This window comes from Bos indicus, chromosome 11 (assembly GCF_029378745.1).
Source record: "Bos indicus isolate NIAB-ARS_2022 breed Sahiwal x Tharparkar chromosome 11, NIAB-ARS_B.indTharparkar_mat_pri_1.0, whole genome shotgun sequence".
NCBI classification, from domain to species: domain Eukaryota; kingdom Metazoa; phylum Chordata; class Mammalia; order Artiodactyla; family Bovidae; genus Bos; species Bos indicus.
Window position 1 is genome coordinate 37596445 of NC_091770.1, and position 18003 is coordinate 37614447.

The 18003-nt window shown below is 45.8% G+C and overlaps 1 long non-coding RNA gene across 2 annotated transcripts in view; it reads right to left on the minus strand.

Annotated features, from left to right (window-relative positions):
- LOC139185769 (uncharacterized) overlaps window positions 1-16071 on the minus strand; it is a 65763-nt gene extending 49692 nt beyond the window's left edge. Inside the window, exon 1 of one of the 2 annotated variants that reach the window (XR_011569247.1) lies at window positions 14617-16071. This is a non-coding gene — a long non-coding RNA (uncharacterized lncRNA). Of the gene's footprint in view, window positions 1-12468; window positions 14070-14616 lie in introns of those variants that run through there. The other variant, XR_011569248.1, reaches the window with a different exon arrangement.
- Window positions 16072-18003: the final 1932 nt, after the last annotated feature.

Sequence of the window (18003 nt, forward strand, 5' to 3'; positions counted from 1 at the left end):
TGCCAGCAGGTTGTCAAAGTGTGTGCCCAGTAAGCCCAAAGGGAATCCTAGAGGCCCAGAGGACAGGAGAGGGGTGCTCTTGGAAAGATGAAAGCAATAGAAACAGGTCCCAGGAGCTGAGATGAGAAAATAAGACTCTAGCCACCTAGAGTCTATTACCAAAAAAGCAAAAGAACAAATGTTGGCAAGGATGTGAAAAAACTGGAACATTGCACATTTTTGGAGGGAATATAAAATGGTATGGCTGCTATGGAAAACAGTATAGGAGGCTCCCCCCCAAATTACAAATTGAACCACCATATGATCCAGCAATCCTACTTCTGGGTATTCATCCAAAAGCATTAAAGTCAGGATCCCAAAGAGAGGTTTGTACTTCCACGTTCACTGCAGCATTACTCAGAAGAGTAACGCTGAAGATATGGAAACAACCTAAATGTCCAGCAATGACTGCATAAGGAAAAGGTGGCACCTCCAAAAAGAAGGAATGCCTGTATATGCCAAAAGAAAAACTTGACTTCCAGCTGTTGACAACAACATGGATAAGCCTTGAGGACGTTATATTGAGAGAAATAAGATGGTCACAGAAGAACAAATATTGCATGATTCCAGTTAAATGAGATACATAAAATAGCCAGATTCACAGAAGACAGTAGTATGGTGGTTGCCAGGGGCTGGGAGGAGGGAGAAATGGAATTGCTGTTCTACAGGTATAAAATTTCAGTTATGCAAGATGAGTAACTTGCAAAGTTGTAGAGATCTGCTGTTCAACACTGTGACTATAGCTGACAGTATTGTGTTATTGTTCACAGCATTGCTCACAGTTTGTTAAAGAGGGTAGATCTTAAGTTAAATGTTCTTACAGAGAGAGAGAAAGGAAGGAAGATAGAAATTAAAGAAGAGGAAAAGGAAAGGAAATAAAACAGGGGAAAAAAGGAAAGAGAAAAGAAAGATAGAACTTTAGATCAGGAGTTGACCACCTGTGGCCTACAGTCAAACCCAGCCTGCCACCTGTTTTTGTACATAAAGCTTTATTGCAACCCAGCCACATTTCATTTACATATTATCTGTGGTTCTTTGGCACTACAACAGCAGAGCTGAGTGGTTGTACCAGAGGGTGCATGACCTACAAGGGCTAAAATGACCACCGTGTACAAGGGTTCAGCTGTTGGCTGTCTTCAGGTTCTCCACATTTCTGTTCTTGCTGTTTTCCTACAGGAAAACTTGAATCTTTTCCATACTGCTCATTAGTCTGTCCCTGAATCCACTGACTGGGCTTAGCCTTTTCTTTTTGCCACAATTCTAATTCACAAGCTTCTAGCTTGCTACTGGTCACTGGACACATATGACTATTTAAATGCAAATTTAAACTAATTACTTCTGGTGGTGGTGGTGGTTTACTCGCTCAGTTATGTCTGACTTTTTGTGATCCTGTGGACTGTAGCCCACCAGGCTCCTCTGTCCATGGCATTTCCCAGGAAAGAATACTGCAGTGGGTAGCCATTTCCTTTTCCAGGGGATCTTCCTGAACCAGGGATCGAACATAAGTCTCCTGCATTGCAGGCAGATTCTTTACCAACTGAGGCACCTGGGAGTCTGGGCTTTCACAAAGAGAATTTTGCCACCCCTTGCTTCAGAGCCATCGGTACTCTTAGCACTACACCAGAATGTCTTTAAACACTTACCTGGGCTGCTTTGGAGGAAGGAGGATCGAAACCTCAAGAGATGTCCATGTGCTAAGAACATCAGAGTGTACACATGAGCCCCTCCTGTGAGCCAGGCACTGTTTTAGAAATATCAATACACTCAGCCCTCACTTTGTGAGGTAGGAATAATCATCCTGATTTTACACATGAGAAAACAGAGGCTCAGAGATGTAAATTGTTGAAGTGGAAGAGCCCTATTTGAAAGTAGATCTGTCTGGGAATGTGTGAAATCACTATATCCAAATTCCTACTCTGTCTGCTGCTTAAACATTTCTACAGGATTACTGAGGAGAATTCTATAACTTTGGATAAAGAGATGATCAATAGGAACTACCACAACTGAATCCACTAACTGACAGTATTAGGCTGCCCGATAGGCCAATGCACTGAGACTTGGAAGGTTAGAGAGTCAGTTACCATTGGGTTCTTTTTGAATTCCTACAGTTGTGTACTGCAGTGAGGGTGTGGGCAAAAGGGGAAAGTTTGCCTTATTGTGAGACCATCAAAGACATAGTTGCTTCCTGGCAGGCTATTATTACCCTAGTAATCACATCATAAAAATGTACACTCCTCATCCAGACAAGGGAACCAGGATTGTGAGGCAGTTCTGGCAACTACATCAACAATAAAGGAAATTTACAAGACCAGGCAGTGTTTAGTTCAAAGGAGAGAAGCTGGCTAGCTGTGCATTATGCCTTCAAGAAGCCCTGCCATATTGAGAAGAGCAGCATTCTGTGTGCTCTGTCAGACTTGAGAATGTATAACAATAGAAGTAAAATGAAAGCCAATTTTGGCTCAAAGGTTGAAAGACTGTTCCAACAACTGGAATCTAACAAAGGAAGGGACTTTTGAGATAATGAGCCCACCCACCTCTGGAGATGTCCAAGCAAGAGCAAATGACAGCAGGGATGCTCTGGTACGGATTTCTGAAAAGTATGAATGTTAGACTAGCTCACCTCCACAGCACCCTCCAATTCAAAGAGCCCAAAATTCTGTAAACAAAGAGATCAGCCTGAGATCACACTAGGAAAATCAGTACTTTGAACCAAATATTAATGCTCTAACTCTATCCACATTCTAATTACAACATCTCACTAAGAGCAAGTGGCTCTTTCCAACGAAGCCCTGGGCACCTATGATCATATTCCAGGACTAACTGAATATTTATGACATAACTATAAGAATGATTTTTTAGTTTGCCAAGTGAAATTGTAAGATCTCTGGTTTTGGAGGAGGCAGCAGGGAGTGAGTGGGTGGTCAATAATATTAGCTAATATTTACACTAACTTTGCCATTTACAGGGAAATCTATGATCCAGTTAATCTTCACAACAACCCTGTTACCATGCTAGTCATTATCAGACATTGGTACAGGAAGAGGTTGCCCGGTTCCCCCAGATGGCTACAGACCTACTGAGTGACACTCCAAGACAGAAGGGACCACCTTGATAGATAGCATTTTGATTCACATCCTACAGAGACTAGCCAAGAGTTTAGGGTTATCCATTTAAATTTGTTCACAGTTTTTGTAACGGAGGTAGCCATTTTGGCACACAAAACGTAGCAGAAGTGAGTGCATTGCTCAGAACATTATGTATTTACAGTATATACTTTTTACAAAGCTACCAGTGTTTGCCAGTGTTTCCGTTATCAGGATGAGTTTCACATCCTGAGGATGCATTGAGGTTAGGAGGCTAGACACTGCAAGAGATAATTATTAAGGTTCATGCCATCTACACACAGGTCGTCATTATCATTCACAGCTCCCATCAGCAGCACTGGATTTTGTATCCCATATGCCCAATCAGGTCTGGACTGAATCACCCCCTCTTCTGTCACAATACCTGTGGAGGCTTCTGGAAGGAAAACAGTGTGCACATGTTAGCTAGCCTGTGTGGGGATTAGAGGATGTGCACTCACTGTCGCCTGGAGAAACCCTCCATGTTGCTGGGGTTCTATTAGACTAATTAAAGGGCCCAGGAATAACTGGAGATGACCATCTTTGCTTCTAAAAACAAAGAACATCCCTCATCAGAAACACGCCTTCCAGCATTTAAGCCAGGCAAAGCATTTAGGTAAAGCATCAGGTAGGGAGATAGAGGGTAAGGCAGGGGAGAACATTCCAGGCAAAGGAGCCACCTGAGTAAAGGCAGGAAGGCATGAAAATGAAGAGCCTCTTCTCTGTAACAGAGTACAGAGTGCACACAGGGGTGCACACACACCAGAGCCTGAACAGTTGGCCTGGGGGCCATAATAGGGTGTCCCTCTGACAGCAAGCTCCAGAGAATACTTAATGCTGGGGTCCAGTGCTTGTCAGACAGGTATCAAAATCAGCGGGAGGGCTTGTTAAAGCTCAGCTTTCTGGTCCCCTCTGCAGAGCTCCTGACCCAGTGGGTCTGTGGTGGGCCCAAGACTGTGCATTTCTAACAAGCTCCCAGTTGATGCTGATGCTGCTGATCCAGGGGCCACTCTTTGGGAACAACTGCTATAGTGAACAGCAGTTGATAACTGCTTTGAATGGGGAAGTGAGGTGATCAGAGCTGTGTGCTTACTGTCTTTTTTGACCAGTTTGAAGAGCCGATACTTCTGTGAGAAGGTGTGTAAGGAAAGGAATTTGTGGGAAAAGGAATTGGCTCAAGGAATGAATATATGTTCAGTGGTGAGATTTGATTCAAAACGTCTCATTTTTCACCCATCTGGCAGAAGGAACTAAGGAGGGTGAACCACATGACCCATGTTCCTCACAGGAGAACAGAGGAATGTCAAAAGGTCTTTAAGTTACCCGATAACCATATCATTTATAAAGCTCTAGAATGGAGTTTTTAACTCCTCAAATTTTCTTTTCTTTTTTTTTTGAAGCAGCAAGGAGATCATACCAGTCATTCCTAAAGGAAATCAACTCTGAATATTTATTGGAAGGACTGGTGACGAAGCTCCAATACTTTGGCTGTGTGATTCGAAGAGCTGACTCACTGGAAAAGACTCTGATGCTGGCAAAGATTGAAGGCAGGAGAAGAAGGGGACGACAGAGGATGAGATGGTTGGGTGGCATCATCAACTCAATGAACATGAGTTTGCACAAACTCTGAGAGATAGTGAAGGACAGGGTAGCTTGGTGAGCTGCAGTCCATGGGGTCTCAAAGAGTCGGAATGAGCAACTGAAAAACACAGTTGATTTACTATGTTGTGACAATTTCTGCCATACAGCAAAGCGATTCAGTTATACATATATATATATATATATTCTTTTTTATATTCTTTTCCATTACAGCTTATCTTAGGATATTGGCTGTAGCCCCCTGTGCTATAGGGTAGGACTTGTCCAAATGCATTTTCTTAGTGTCAGTTTTTCTAAAGACACTGACCATGTTAGTCATCAATGACCCCATCGGCTGGCAGAGGAATACATTTTAGCTTTTCCTTCTCTATTCTTGATTTCTTAGGTATGAAGAAGAATAAGGGATTATGAGATTTAATCTGAAACATCTTGAGTTTCACTTCTATCACAGAAATGGCAATTAGAAAAATACAGAAAAGGCTCAAAGACATGTCTTATCTAGGAAATCCTGACATGGTCCAAAGAGAAGTGTTAGCATGGTGTTCTTCTAGGCTCAACACTAACAAAGATGCTGCCCTATCCAAGGTGGGCATGTGCTTTAGGGCAGAGCCGGAGGAAAGAAGGGGGAAGGTTTTCTACCAGTAGGAGGGATGGGAACAAGTTAGTCTTAAATCCTATCCTATGTCTGGCTGATGTAAGAGAAAGCTATTACTCTCTGCTTTAAAGTATTATTGATGATTGAAGCTGAATGCATGACTTCATTCTATATTCTATGAAGGCTCTTCTTGAGTCAAGCGCTATAGCCCTGTCTAACTGGGGAACACTGTATTCTAAGGCTACCCCATAGTAGAAGTGAAAAAGTGACCCAGCAACTGTAGGACTTGAGTTTTTTCCTTGGTTCTGCAACCCTGAATTTGGGCAAGATTTTATGGTTAAGAATCTGCCTGCAATGCAGGAAACCCAGGTTTGATCCCTGTGTTGGAAAGAGCCCCTGGAGAAAGGAATGGCAACCCACACCAGTATTCTTGTCTGGAGAATTCCATGGACAGAGGAGCCTGGTAGGCTACAGTCCATGGATTTGCAAAGAGTTAGACACAACTGAACTACTAACACTTTCACTTTATCTTCACTGGACCTCAAATTCTTCATGTGAGAGAAAATGGAAGTCATATCTGGTTGTCTATATGATCCCCTCCATCACTGGTCTTCTAGACTCCGCACCACCTAGCAGATGCCAATCATATGGAATGAGAGCACCCTGACTGGTGGTCATGGCTCCGTCCCCCAAGACAGCTGGTCTTACCTGAACTCTGCTAAGTTTAAGGCCCTAGTGTCATTAGCATTTATCTCTGTGCTGGCCAGAGAAAACCAGATGGGAAAGTTTCCATACTAAATAGTAAGAAAATACTCTAGGATACTAATGATCTCCTCTGGCTAGAGTGAACGAGGAAGGTTCAGTCCTCATCTCCTCATCAGCAGTATCAAAAGCATTTAAGCCACAAAGAGGAACAAACACTATCAATCACTTTAAGGGATTTCCAAGGAAGCCTCAACACGGCTCTTCCCATTCAGATCACAAAGGTTGGCCAACCCTACACTCAGCTCACAGGCAATGATTCCTCTCCCTACTCATCACCCCAACTCTGTCCACTCCCCTGTATCACGTGTGTATGTGTCTGTTTCCCTAACCACCTCTTTGAGGACCAGTGACATCGTTTGTTCTTTACCTAATTGTAGTTTTCTCTATCCACCATGACTTGGAAAACGATTATGGGCACAACTGTAATACGTTTAAGTCCTGATTCTCCACCTGTTGCTGGGAGTCTAAGATCCCCATGGGTTCCCACCATTCCCAAACATGCCTCTTTATTCCACAGCCCAACAGGACAGCAGCCCGTCTCTGTAATCCTTCACTGCCACCGCGGGTGGAGGAGTCCTGGAGCTCACTGCCACTGGCAGCAGGAGACCAGGGCCCTGTCCCTGCCTGGTCCAGTGCTCACCATGGGTCTGCTCTCACAGTTTTTGCTCCTGGCTCTCATCACAGAAAGGAAAGCTCCTTTCTTCACCAGTGATAAGAGTTGCTCATTCCTATAAGACTCCTCCCACCTCCCAAGGAAACCTGATATTCTTCATATACAGTTCCATCTGCAGGTAAGCAAAGCATTCCCAGAGGTAGACAAGAGAGTGTCGAATGCTACCTTCCCATGCATTACTCCTACCAACCGTGAGCTAAAGTCCAACGTCAGGATGGATAAGAATATAACTTTTCTCCTATCCCTCAGTAAGTTCCTTCTCCACCTAAGGGTATTAGGATTACCCAGGAGATGTCTCCTCTCTTAATTTATAATTATGAACATAAGTGAGTTGCTTACAATGTAAGAGCTCAATTTAAGTCCCAAAATTCTTCTGTTTTTTTCCCTCGGAAAGTTTTAGTAGATTCTCAGAAAAAATAACAGCCAACAGTCTGTTTTGAGTTTCTGGAAAGGTGTATCTTCAAAACATTACTCTTCTGTGGTGCCTTTCACAACACTTTGATTGCAGAAGATACATATTTCACAAGCAAATACATGTGTCAAATAATTCACTCTCCTCTTGGAAAATGCAAAGCTCACAAGTGAGTGAGCATGGAGTAGTCAGATTGTAGGAAAAGGTGAGTAGTAGGGAAGGTGAACAGACTCTTGCCTGGGCCATACATGTTCAGACAGGCAGTGGGGTGTGGAGGGGAAAGGAGACTGGAGGCCTGGGAACTGGGAAGGTAGGAAAGGGCATGTGAAGAAAACTGAAACACTTGGCTGAAGAGGAAAACAACGGTGTGAAAAAATGAGAGGAAAAGAGGCAATCAAAGTGGGCAGATACCACATACCCATCTGGCCCAGCCTACAGCTATCTCACAGAAAAGATTCCCAGTGTAAAAAGAGAGAAATGGCAGTGCAAACAAGTTAGAAAATGAGGTGGATACTGTACAGATAGATGACTCTGTCCTCTAAAGACAGGTAAGAGGGGACTTCCCTGGTGGTCCAGTGGCTAAGACTCAGCTCCCAATTCAGGGGCCCGGGTTCGAATCCTAGTCAAGTAACTAGATCCCACATGCCACAACCGCATGCTGCAACTGAGAGTTCGCATGCCACTAAAAAGATCCTGCATGCTGCAACAAGGATGGAAGATCCTGAAGACTGCAACTAAGACTCAGTGCAGCCAAGTAAATAAATTAAAAAAAATTTTTTTTAAATGACAGATGGAAGGTTGGAGACTGGGTTACCAAAGGGTCCTCAGAAGTGCTCAGAAGTTGGGCAGCCAGTTCTTTGCTATGATAATGGCATCTACCGCCCATCCAAGGGGTGGCATAGAAGGGCCAAAACAGAGACTGGAGGGGGAAAGCTCACATTGTTCCACAAACCATCAGCTGTGAGACCAACAGAAATGAGAGCATTGGCTCTGTCAAAGTCAGGCCAGGAAATAAAGGACACTTCATCCATACCACAGATCTCTAACCTGTCAGGTCCCCAGGCAGGCTGGGATGCATTTCCCCAAATGGCAGCTCCGCTCAGTGTTGAGGCCACAGGAGAGCTGGGGCTCGGCCTCCCCACCCACCCCCTCCCCCTGCCCCACCCCACATCGACAGCAAAGCTGTGAATTCTGAAGTAAATGCAGAGGACCTGTGAGCAGTAGGCTGCTGTCACAAAGCCCATGCGCTGAACTCCTCCAGGAGAGAAGAGCTATGGCCGAGTTCTTGCTCCTGTTTGAGAAATAAGGCTGTGGATTAGAAGCAACAGAACATGTGGCAGCAGGGAGAAATGAGAGTGGAGGAGGCAAAAGATTCAGAGAAACAAGAGCTCAGGCACTCTAACTATCGGGGAAAAGGGCCAACCCCACGTGTTTCAGTTGCCCTCAGACTACCATTGACCGAGAGCAGTACTGCCCAGTCTCTGGTAGTGAATGTCTCCAGTCATTAAATTAAAAATTACATTAGATATGTAATATTTAAGAAACCAAGACTATAAAATCTTAACAGCTAATTTTTAAATGTTGAAAAATTAATTTTTTTACTTAAAGAGGTAAACTTTAGATACCAGGAAAGAAACATGTTATTTGGAATACATCATTGCGGGAGAAGGCTAGAAAGTTGGAAAAATAGAATGTTACTTGTATATAAGAATGAGCTCTAAATTTCTGCCTTTTCATGCATCTTTACCTAAGAAACTAAATATTAAGGTGGGGATCAGTGCAAGTAGGAAAAAGAAAGTCTTATACAACACTGATGGTGATTACATAGTATAGAAATTTCATAAGTATTCTGGCTGGTGTATATAAAAACTCCTCTGGAGAGCTAATGATAGACCCTAGGGAATTCTGGTTCTAACAAAGCATCAATAAAACCAGCAACTCCCCAGGAATCAAAGGCTATGATCGCCCCTCAAAGGGGCTGCTGACAGCCCAGCCTTTGAAAGAGCTACCAAAATCAATACCAATCATTAGACAATGACATTCAGAGGACATTGAGCACTTGAATGATTATGTCAGGGTGCCATTTGTCAGAGCCAAGCACTTGCATTTCCAAATGGCAAATCCCTTTCAGGAGCAGATGTATGACCATTAGGACCTGGTTATACTGAGAGCCTTGGAAACTGTTTTGCAAGCTGTTATCATTAAGCAAGTAATAACACTTCTTAAGTCTGCTTCGATGCATAATTAAGACGGGTTTCAACTCATCAGCCACCACGCCTATTGTCTGAAAGCCATCACAGAAAGGATAAATACGCCTGCAGTAAAATAAACTAGGGCAGAGTTAACAGCTACCAGGTAAGCTACAGTGCCAGAAAGCTGGGCCTTCGAGCAGCAGCAGGACAGAGGCCCAGTCCCTGGCGCCCCATGTCACCAACCTGCCTTCCTCCCTCTGAACAAGCGATCAGGTGGGCATGTAGGGGGCTTGCTGGATCCCCAGAGTACAGGAAGGTGGAGGGACCTGGATGAGGGATGACCCTGCCCCAAGAAATAATTCATTCCTTTCCTGAGCTCCTCCACACAGCTAGGAACTAGGAACAGGCAGGCTTTTACACAAGAAAGGGTGGGTTCAGTCTCAGATGGCATTTCTGCCAAAGACCAAGGAAAAGACACTGCACTGGGCCCACCACTAGCAGCCTTGGCCACATCTGTGGGTTGAGTGTGGGCACTGCTGACGTTGTGCTGAACACTACCCTGCGGTCACCTTTCTACTAGGAGCTGCCTCCTCTGGGCAGATTCCATTCATCTGCCCTCAGCAGTCTGAGAAGAGTGGCTAGGAGCTGGTGGGGTGTAGTGGAGAGTGTATGGCCTTGGAGCTGGGTGAACCTGAGTCACGATCCTGGCTCACTACTTACATAATTGCTGGGTCACTTCTTCCCTTTCCATTCACCTCCCTAGGCCTCAGCTTCCACAAGTATAAAGAGGGATTAATAATACTTATCTTTCATGTCTGTTTTAAGAATTCAAGATAATATATAGCAAAGTGATTGGCACAGAGTTGGTCAATGAAAGTGAAAGTTGCTCAGTCGTGTGACTCTTTGTGACCCCGTGGACTACACAGCCCATGGAATTCTCCAGGCCAGAATACTAGAGTGGGTAGCCTTTCCCTTCTCCAGGGGATCTTCCCAACCCAGGGATTGAAACAAGGTCTCCCACACTGCAGGTGGATTCTTTACCAGCTGAGCCACAAGGGAAGCCCTTATGGTCAATAAATAATAGCTATTATTATTACTAATATATTATCCTTGGGAGTGTATGACTACATGGAGATGATTTGAAGTGGGGAGGGGAGAAAAGAGACGTTAGCACAAACAATGAAATGGGCTTCACTTGTAAGGAAGACTTTTCAGACCGCCATGCATCTCTCCTATAGAAACCCTGCCCCCCTCAAGGGTATCACAAGTATGAACACATTCTTTAATTAAGTTTCCCACAACCTTGTGATCTGCAGCTGACAAGTTGCATCCTGTTTACGTGGGTAGGAGAAACTGAGGTACACAAGATGACCCGATTCTCTGAGTGAGTCAGAAGCACTACCCAAACAGAAACCCAGGGGCATCACAGTGCTCACTCTTTATGTACCTGAACTGTTTTAACAAATGATTCATCTTTGTAGAAATCCCAATTAAAAAAAAAAAAAAAAAAAGATTAGTCCTACAATGGAGAGCACTATGTTTGGGGCCACCAGGAAGTTCACATGCAGAAACCCCAGGCTGGGCTCCAACCCCATTCTGTGCCAACTCTTCCTCTTTTGATTGTGTCTGGTTCTCAAAGGACTTGAGAAGGATTATAGACAAATAGAACCCACAGCACACCTTCCTCTCTAAGGCCTTCTGGAGTCAACCACAGGACCATGTCCATGCTGGGCACCTGCCTATCCTCAGATTCTGGCTCTCAGGCTCCCCTGGCCAGTTCTTGAGCACACACCTTTCCACGCAGTAGGCTAATTCGGATTCAGTTCACTGAGCCTGAGCTGAGAACCTGCAGGGCCCCTGCTTGTTGTTGTAAAAGGAACCAGCTTCATCAGGGGAGTCCGCTTCCATCACTCTGCAGATTTGATCTTGGGTTTTGTTTCCTGCTGGTTAGATTATTCTCCCAATTCTTGCGGTCTAATGGCCTCCTGCATACACAGCCCTGGACAAGGGCCTTTTCTTATGAAACTTGGTAGCCTCACAAAGTTCAGAGAGGGTGAGACCAAACGGCTACCGGAGACCACTAAAGAAATCCCTTCTCTCAAATCCCTCTATTAGATGGTCTTCCACTAGAAGAACTTGAACCTGGAATTCTTTGCTCACTTAGTAGGGTAGTATCCTGATCTTACGCATTTAAGAGCATAGTACAAGGGAGGCACTTATAAATAGGCAACTGGCTTTGCATGTAGCAAAGTGACTTAACTATAATACGGAAAAAAATGTCTGCTGAATGAATGAATGTTCCTTTTCTTGTTAACCTATACTCTTATTTCGTATCTTGCTATTTTTAATTGTACCTGAAGTGATGATGTACCAGTTCTTTAGAAATGCAAATTCAAATTATGAGAAACCTTTAGAGAAACCATCGGAATGTAGCTATATTCAGGACAGCAAATGCAAGGCCCAATCACCTATCTGATTAGTCATTTTTTTCTGCTGATTTGACGCAGAGTTCCGTCAGCTGTTACTATATTTCAGAGACCACAGGCATTCCTCTGTAGTCAGGGAGAGGAAACCAAAGCAACTTCTTGCCACAAGTTCAAAAAGCCAAAAAGCTCACAACCTAGGAAGGTCTCTCCACAGGCCTGGACGACTTTGCTGCCACGGTCACCGACACAATAGCAACATAACAAACATCAGAGCATCAGCTGGCTGGAGAGCTTGCTGTTAAAATCCATCTGGGCTCGGCCCCTGGTATCCTCTCTCCACTTTTGCTAAATTTATGGCAGTAGTTCAGAAGCTCTGCGACGCGGAACTGCTCCCTCTCCCCCCACATTCCTCCTGCCAATCCTCTTTGTAAATGTTTGTTTTAAACGTAATCTGCAGCTTTACTAAGATTATGTCCTGAGCACACATTTTTTTCGTCATCTGTATCTGTGCTAAGGGAGCCGATGCCTTCCCGCACCCTCAGTTCCCGCCTCCACCTTCACTCCTCAGCCTCTCCCCAGGCCTTTCTGTTCTGATTTCAGAAATCGAACCTTGCAGAATCCTTGAGGACAAGGATCACTCATTACCTTTCCTTTGTGTCTTCTCTGTGCCTCACACACAGGAGGCACTCGATAAATATTTTCAGCAAACTGGTCTGTTCATTGCTCCCTGAAGCACGTTCCCATCTCTGAGTTCTCGATGAAGCCTTGCCTCCTGCCAAGAATGCACTCTCTTTTCTTTCCCATTTATGCAAATCCTGACTGTCCCTGGGGACCAAAATCAAGCCCTCTGAAATCTCATAATTAACAAAGCACTTTTTTTTTTTTCCAATTAGTTTGGGTCTACAAGTTGTCTCCACAGTTAATCTGAAGTCCTATAAACTCCATCTGGACTGAAGCAACTTGCCAGAACCAAAACCAAGTGAGGAAGGGGGTCCAGGGCCAAGCGTTTGCCTCAGGGGTGATGTCTGGGGTCTTTCCAAATCAGACACTGGGATAGCAAATGAAAGATGCCTACCTGGAGGTGGAATCTATGCAAGTGACTCAGACTCAAAGGCACAAGTGAAGGAACAGAATGGGTACAGAAGCTGAGGTTAGGATGTGGTCTGTCCAGAAGGATGCCCTAGGACAAGGCTTGTTGGCCATGATACTGATGTTGAAAGTCCAGGTCCTGCCCCATCAGGCAGGATGACCTGGCCCTTAAAGCAGTCCTCCCCAGTCCTCCACACTGACACTGCCCAGTAGGAATTGCTGATCCCTTATTAGAATACTTCCATCCTCACCTGGGATCTTGCACAGTGCTGTACACACAGCAGGAAGGAAAGGAAGCAGAGAGGGCAGAAGGGAGATGAGTGGATCGTTGGTCCACTCCCCTCGGCCAGTTCAGAAGGCCAGAGTGAGCCCAGGCATCCACCACCCTCACATCCACTTGTCTTTAATAGCTGCCACTTCTTTCATGCTTGGGGGATTGCTTTAATCTCTTTGGAAGGTTTTGGGTTTCTCAAGCACAGGGACTTCAACTCTCTTTTTTGTATCTACCCCAGGTGGCTGGAACTCACCTTTCCTGTTCCAGACCCTGTGTGTTATCTCTGAGCAAACACAATCTTGGTGGAAAAAGAGATTCCTATCTCTGAGGAAACAGGTGCTGGTTCCAGCCTCAAGCGTGGGGTCTCACTGCACTGCTCACAAGGGGCTCTGGGCAAGACTCTGCTTCCAGTTAAGCAAGGGCGACTGGGACACTGTTGTGAGTTCAGACACTCTGCCTTTGCCTAGTTTTCCACAGTTGCCTCATTCTCCATCCTACCCAGAACACACAAAGACAACTATGCCAAGAGGGGAGCAGTGCCATCTGCCTCCAATAAGCTTTCCCCAGACCTCTATTTAAGGGTGGAGGTAGGGGACTGTCTCATGATCCTTCTCACAGCCATTAGCAGAATCACCCCAGGTCCATGTTAATGGCCCCATCCGAGTCCTCCCAAACTTTTCACTGCCAAGTGCACCAAAAATGGACATAGTCTGAGCGTGACTTGAGCCTGGGCCTGCCCCATCTCTCTCCTTACTGTTTTTCAAGGCAGAATCACACCTATAGGAAAGGAATGTTAGTATCATGATGCCCCTCCCTCTGCTGCTACTGCTGCTAAGTTGCTTCAGTCGTGTCTGACTCTGTGTGACCCCATGGACTGCAGCCTACCAGGCTTCTCCGTCCATGGGATTCTCCAGGCAAGAACATTGGAGTGGGTTGCCATTTCCTTTTCCAATGCGTGAAAGTGAAGTCACTCAGTCGTTTCCGACTCTTAGCGACTCCATGGACTGCAGCCTACCAGGCTCCTCCATCCATGGGATTTTCCAGGCAATAGTACTGGTTTGGGGTGCCATTGCCTTCTCCCGCCCCTCCCTCTAACCACATGCAAAATTGGTAAAATAAGTGTATCAGGGGAATTCTGAGCAGTAAAAACAAAATCCAAATCCCTTATAAATAAATGAATGGAAAGTTCTGCTCACTCAGTGAAACCTGATTTCAGATCAACTGAGTGTAGAAACAGAAAAAAAAAAAAAAAGCCCATGTTACAAAAGAGTGAATTAAAGCAGCCAAGCAAAACCCAAATGGCAAAATGGGGAGGCGCGTGGTTATTTTCATAATCAACGAGAAAGAGGCAGGTCTACGGGAAAGAGAGGTGAACCGGGTCACAGCCTCAGAGAAGCAGCTCCCTGAGCAGACAGGTGGCTGGGACTCACCTTTCCTGTTCCAGGCCCTGGGCGTTATCTCTGAGCAAACACAAGCTGGTCTCTTATCAGAGGACAGTGCTGACCCAGCACTTGATGCACATGGAGACTCCTGCTCAGGATTGGGACTACAACCCTGTGGGTAGGGAGCACAGGGGCTGCTGAATTCATTAATTACATAGATGAGAAAACCAAGTCCCAGAAAGATTTGTTCCAGGTCTTCTAAAAGAAAAATAAGATAACCAGAACTTGAATTTTGCTGTTCTAATGCCAAGTTTAGAGCTCCCTGCGCAGGCTGGGGGGGCCCTGGGGCCTCTGCTGGAAGGGAAGGAACTCAGCTGAGTAGTTGGTGAGGTCCCCTGGGCTTTTTTTCACCCCTTCTAAACAGGAAGTGAGAGAACAGACTTCCGGCCAGCTCCCAACCAGCCCTATTATTCCAGTGCAGCCCCCGGGCTCAATAGACTTTCGATGGCCATGAACTGGCCCTCCACCAAAGGCATGAGGTCAGCCTTACTCCTTTATGCCAAAGCTGCTTCTAGTAAAACACGTCTATAAAGAGATTTCTCCTCGGGAGGCCCCAATCAGCTAGCCAAAGGAGGAGAATGGGTGAGTGACAGGGCTTCCTATTTTAGGAAATCTGTCAGTTCTCTATCAGCAGAGCCTGGGCCTCCAGCCAACAGGTCCCTGGAGGGAGGAAGAATGAGTTGGAGGCAGCTGTAGAGAACTGGTGTCCCCACTTTGGGGACTCCTGGGCTCCAGTGAGGGGGTGGTCTCAGCCCCTGAGCTCAGGCTACAGCAGGATCACTGGCCTGGCCCCTCTTCCACCTCCATGGGAAAGAGGCTCCACTTTCCACAGCCTGGCCCGAGGCCACTGGGGAAGGGTGGGCGTTGAGGCTGTGCCCCTTCCCTTAGCAAAGTGTCCAGAGGCCAAGAGGCCCACATGTGTCCTCTACCCCTGAAAGGAAAAAGCAGTCCCTTGCTGTGTGACCCTGGGCAGTTTCCTCACCTGGAAAAGAGTGACAGCAACACCTCCTCCATAGAATACTGTGGTGACTGTGGCTGAAGCACCCAGCACCCTAGGCACTTGACTAGCAGCCATTGTCCCCTTCTCCCAGCAGATGTTCTGAATCCTGTGCCCTCAGCCCCTCAAATATCTTGTTCTGTATCAAATACATTTTTCTCTGAAGCCCAGACACATTTCTCTCTACCCCAGTTTTGAATTCCTGTGTGTCTCTCTGGCATTTCTAGCCCTTAGTTCTACCGGATATTTTATCTACCAAGCAGGTATATCACATTCACTACAGACCCAGCACTTTCTGAGACCTTAACAAATCTGTTTTTCAAGATGCCAGTCCCAGTTGCACTGGGGAGGAGCACAAACAAGCCACACTTTGTTTGGGCTTCTGTGGTCAGAGGGACAGCACCTCGGTGCAACCCCTTTCTCCCTAATCATCACCTAAATTGGGCTTTCCCCCTAATGCTCCCAAGAGCACACAAGAAGTGCTAAGGAAAATTTGGTGGCTAACCCTTGTCTCTACTTCCGAATACAATGTATGTCTTCTCTGGGGTGTTTTCAAACTCTTATTCTGCAGATTTCTGATGTTAATGTGTTATCTTTCTTTAAGAACCTTCTTGGGCTCAGCCCCTCCCACCAGACATTCCAGGACTGAAGCAACCTCAAGAGCAGAAGCCAAACTGCTGCGCCAGCAAATGCAGAGCGTGGACGCCCTCTCCTCTCAGGCCTCTCGGCTCAGCTACGGAGGACATCAGTAACTAGGTGAGGGCCGCAGCCGGAGGGGTAAGCGTCAGCAGCTTCCAGAGAACGAAGCAAGACATTTCAAGTCAAAACCTTGCACAGGCCCTGGGCCAGGGCAGCGTAATGCAGTGTGATTACAGGGAACAATATAAAAAATCAGTCTTAAACAGGCAGCCAGTGCAGCGCCTCTGAAAACAGACAACCATTAGGTCTTCTTCTCCCAGGAGCTGGCAGCTGCTACCTGGGGCAGCATAAACGGGAACTTTTTTAAACCAAAATAGTATCCTGGGTCTGAGGAACAATGAAAGACAAATGCCAAAGCTCAGGGAAGGGTATTTTATAAAGGCCTAAAGCATCTCTGCAGAGAGAAACTTAAATAAGATAAACCTGCTGAAGGGCTGTCATTTTCCCACCACCCCCATCATCATTATGCTATTAAATCATGATAGTGACAAGAAGGAGGCTCTATCATCATGCTCCTCATCCTCCTCTCCATCATCCCCTTCATCATCACCATCATCTTCTCCCTCCCTGATCCTCCTCACCATCCCCTCATCCTCACCATCATCTTTTCCGTCTCCCATCCTTTTCCCCCTCCTTCACCTCATCTTCCTCCACCCCTTCTTCCCCTCCTCATCAAGGCCCACCTTCACCATTGGAATCAGCTCCTGCTCAGTCTCTGGACGTGCCTGCAAGTTTGATGAGGCAAAAAGAGGAGGCTAAATTTGCTTAAAGAGGTCAGTGTGGGGGCAACAAGAAAGCAAGATAAAAAGAGAGGCAGAAGCACAAATTCCTAGCAAAGCCTGCTGCTGCTGCTAAGTCGCTTCAGTTGTGTCCGACTCTGTGGACCCAACGGACGGCAGCCCACCAGGCTCCCCCGTCCCTCGGGTTTTCCAGGCAAGAACACTGGAGTGGGTTGCCATTTCCTTCTCCAATGCATGAAAGTGAAAAGTGAAAGTGAAGTAGCTCAGTCGTGTCTGACTTTTAGCGACCCCATGGATTGCAGCCTACCAGGCTCCTCTGTCCATGGGATTTTCCAGGCAAGAGTACTGGAGTGGGGTGCCATTGCCTTCTCCGAGACAAAGCCTACTACCAAGTATTTGAGACTCAGCTAATTTTGCCAGAAACATGAGTGGATGGGTGGACTGAGGCAAGGGCTTTCTTGCCTATTCCCTACCACCACCAGGATCTTTGAATTACAGCAGATTTTTGAAAGTACCAAGGGGCACCAAGTTCCCCAGACGCTGTCCCACATTTATTTCCTTTTCTAGTTCAACAAGGACACTGTTTTGTGCTTGTTTAGTGAGATTTTGAAGATAGTTTTCTTCTGGACAAAGGATGGTTTTACCAGATAATTCAGGCATCTACTGGGTGCCCACCAACATGTCCTACTACGAAATGGATGGTGTAAGAGTGTTGATTCATTAAGTAAACAAAGGAACAGCAAAATATCACACACCCATAGGCAGTGGGCCCCCTGGACAGGGAGGCAGGGCTAACTCGAAGGATTCACCTTAGGACAGACAGTGAATCCTGAACTTCACCAGCATGTGGGAGCCCCTCTACTCCTATGCTTCTTTATTTTTGTCTAGGAATTTTATGTATTGAAAGTTAATTTATAATGTGTTAGTTTCAAATATACA